The sequence below is a fragment of the Pyxicephalus adspersus genome, unplaced genomic scaffold (assembly GCF_032062135.1).
Source record: "Pyxicephalus adspersus unplaced genomic scaffold, UCB_Pads_2.0 Sca432, whole genome shotgun sequence".
NCBI lineage: Eukaryota > Metazoa > Chordata > Amphibia > Anura > Pyxicephalidae > Pyxicephalus > Pyxicephalus adspersus.
This window is the reverse complement of record NW_027317439.1, coordinates 8,476-12,138: the sequence shown is the minus strand read 5'-3', so window position 1 is coordinate 12,138 and position 3,663 is coordinate 8,476. Positions and strand designations below refer to the sequence as shown.

Genomic DNA, 3,663 nt, shown 5'->3' with positions numbered 1-3,663 from the left:
TTAACCTAACTGCAATTGTGGGAGGAAACCGGAGTACCCGGAGAAAACCCAAACACAAACCCAAACCCCTCAAACACAGGGAGAACATACAAACTCCTTGCAGATAGAGTCCTAGTACACATTTGTCCCGGGACCATATTGCTGCAGTGGCAAAAGTGCTAGTCACCGAGCCACCATGCTGCCCATTTATAAAAAATAATTGGAGAGCTGGGGTTGTAATTTAATGAGAAAGTAATCCCAAAACTAAACAAAAAAACAAACAGTTACTACCCATCCTTCCAACCTGCCTAGATAGTTTATATACACCAATGGCTAACACTCCCTAAAATTTCATCAATAGGCCATCGACGGAACATAAAAAAACTCTGCCCATCAAAAAAATCTGCTGTTACACATTGGTGGAGGCTTCCAGCAACTGAACCCCAATTTCCCAGGAACAGAGGGGTACAGGTGAACAAAATTAGAAGTGCAAGTGGAAGACACCTTTAGACACAACCCCCTAAAATTTCATCATTAGCCCATTGTCAGAACATAAAAATCTCCGCCCATAAGAAAAAATCTCATGTTACACTTTCCTAGAGGGCTCTAGCATCTGAACACCAATTTTTTAATAACGGGGGTACTGTTGACCCAAAATATCATCATAACCTAAAAATCTCTGCCCATCAGTACCTGCTACCCTGTCACTCATAGGCTAGGTCTACACGGATGGACGACATGTAAATGGTCTTACTTTTCTAAAGCTTGCCCTTGACGCTTGAAAAAAATCTTTGAAGGGCAGAGTTTTTTTCTGGCCATGGCCTAATGATAAACTTTTAGGGGTTGTTAGCCACAGGTGACCCCCACTTGGCACCTCTAATTTTTGTTTACCTGTATCACCATATTCAGGGGCCCAAAGCAATTCTATTTAAACAACAGGCAATGTCACGTTGGGACCCTGGTCACATGCCTAAATCTTAAGAGCCAAAATTATAAGTGCAATGGGAATTATCCCAGGGAATTCCATCATCATCAAAATCATTATCATTCTCAACTAACATCACTGATGAATTCACCTTCTTCATCTGCCGGCAACTAATCTCAATTTATCTCACCTTCTACAGGTACATCTCCCATTCTGCCAAATCTCAGTCCTGTGTATGCAATTTTTTCCCCCTGCAACCCTCATCTGATTGTATATGGTACATCTCCCATTGTAAATAAATTGATAATTATATCCCTGCCAATTCCTCCAATCCCAAAGTTTAACTGATTTCCCAAATTCCTTATATTCTGATCAGTCCATAATTATGTTCACCTGTAAGCCCCCTACCTTTAAAGAGAAATTAGGTTTCAGGTGCTAGAAGCCTCCACCAATGTGAAACAGGATAGTTTTTTTTATGGGAAAAGTTTATGATCTAACAATGGCCTAATCATGAAATATTAGGGGGTGTTAGCCACAGGTGACCCCCACTTGCACCTCTAATTTTGTTTACCTGTATCCCCCCCCCCCCCCAATTCCAGAGAAATTGGGGTTCTGGTGCTAGAAGTCTCTACCAATCTGTAACTGGCTTTAGGCCATTACTTTAATGAGAAGCCAATTAACCTAAGTGCATGTTTTTGGAATGTGGGAGGAAACAGGAGTACCCGGAGAAAACCCACGCACTCAGAGGGAGAACATACAAACTCCTTGCACAGAGAGTCCTTCGCTTGTAACCTTTGCCTCCCGTTCGGAGCCGTTCTTTTAGGGTATGTAATGATACCTTACATAACCTGTTCGGTTGGCCTTCCAGAGATAAGGCTACCTGTGACCTTCCTTCCAAGATACCTGGCAGGCTTTGGGTCCAATCACCTTGTCAATCAGACCAACTGAACTTCAGAAACTGAGGCCCGTCCACCTCTAACCAGCTCCTTTCGAGGTAAATGTATGAGGACTACTGGGCTACATTGCCTCTAATCTAGATGGTCCACTAATCTCCCAGCATTCTTACCTCCTGTTAGATTTCTTGGGAATATAATTTAAAATAAAATGACCTTATATGGTTAATGATATGACCAAAGGGGCTTGTCATTTATGGCTTTAGGCCATTTTTTTTGGCCTAAAGAGAAAACCCAAACACAAACCCCTCAAACACAGGGAGAACATACAAAACTCCTTGCAGATAGAGTCCTAGTACACATTTGTCCTGGGACCATATTGCTGCAGTTGCAAAAGTGCTAGTCACTGAGCCACCATGCTGCCCATTTATGAAAAATAATTGGAGAGCTGGGGTTGTAATTTAATGAGAAAGTAATCCCAAAACTAAACAAAAAAAATAGTTACTACCCATCCTACCAACCAGCCTAGATAGTTTATATACACCAATGGCTAACACCCCCTAAAATTTCATCAATAGGCCATTGCCAGAACATAAAAAACTCTGCTTATCAAAAATATATTCCAAGTTACACATTGGTGGAGACTTCTAGCATCTGAACCCCAATTTCTCTTCAACAGGGGGATAAAGGTAAACAAAATTAGAGGTGCAAATGGGGGACACCTGTGGCTTACACCCCCTAAAATTTCATTATTAGGCCATAGTTAGAACATCAAAAGCTCTGCCCATTAAAAAAACAATCCTGTTAAACATTGGTGGAGGTTTCTAGCACCTGAACCCTAATTTCTCTGGATCAGTGGGGTTAAAGGTGAAGAAAATTAGATTTGCAAGCGGGGGATACCTGTGGCTAACAACCCCTAAAATTTCATCTTTAGGCCATTGCCAAAACACAAAAAACTCTGCCCATAAAAACTACCCTGTTACACATTGGGTACAACAAGCGGGAGGGGTACAGGTGAACAAATTTAGAGGTGCAAGTGGGGGACACCTGTGGCAAACACCCCTTATTCCAGAGAAATTGGGGTTCTGGTGCTAGAAGTCTCCACCAATCTGTAAATGGATTTAGGCCATTATTTTAATGAGAAGCCAATTAACCTAAGTTATAACTATAACCTATATCATTATAACCTAGAAATCTCTGCCCATCAGTACCTGCTACCCTGTTACTCATAGGCTGGGTCTACACAGATGGACGACATGGAAACGGTCTTACTTCTTTTAAAGCTTGCCCTTGACGCATGAAAAAAATCTTTGAAGGGCAGAGTTTTTCATTTTCTGGCCATGGCCTAATGATGAAATTTTAGAGGTTGTCAGCCACAGGTGGCCCCCACTTGGCACCTCTAATTTCTGTTTACCTGTATAACCATATTCGGGGCCCAAAGCACTTCTATTTAAACAACAGGCAAGGACGCGTTGGGACCCTGGTCACATGCCCAAATCTTAAGTACCAAAACTATAAGTGCAATGAGAATTAATCATCATCAAAATCATTATCATTCTCAACTACGGTAACATCACTGATGAATTAACCTTCTTCATCTGCCGGCAACTAATCTCCATTTATCTTTCCTTCTACAGGTAAGTCTTCCATTCTGCCAAATCTCAGCCCTGTGTATGCAATTTTCTCACCCTGCAACCCTCATCTGCTTGTATATGGTACATCTCTTATTTTAGATGAATTGATACTCATTGGTCTGCCAACCCATCCCCTCCCCAGGTTCAACTGATATACCAAATTCCTTATACTCTGATCAGTCCATCCATAATCAGGGCCCAAAGCACTTCTATTTAAACAACAGGCAAGGTC

General features: G+C 41.7%; 1 long non-coding RNA gene across 1 annotated transcript in view; it reads right to left on the bottom strand.

Moving 5' to 3' along the window:
• Positions 1-1,169: 1,169 nt before the first annotated feature.
• The window catches only part of LOC140345043 (uncharacterized), a 5,249-nt gene continuing 2,755 nt past the window's right edge, over positions 1,170-3,663 (bottom strand). The window contains exon 2 of the long non-coding RNA XR_011923739.1: positions 1,170-1,475. This is a non-coding gene — a long non-coding RNA (uncharacterized lncRNA). The remainder of the gene's footprint in view (positions 1,476-3,663) is intronic.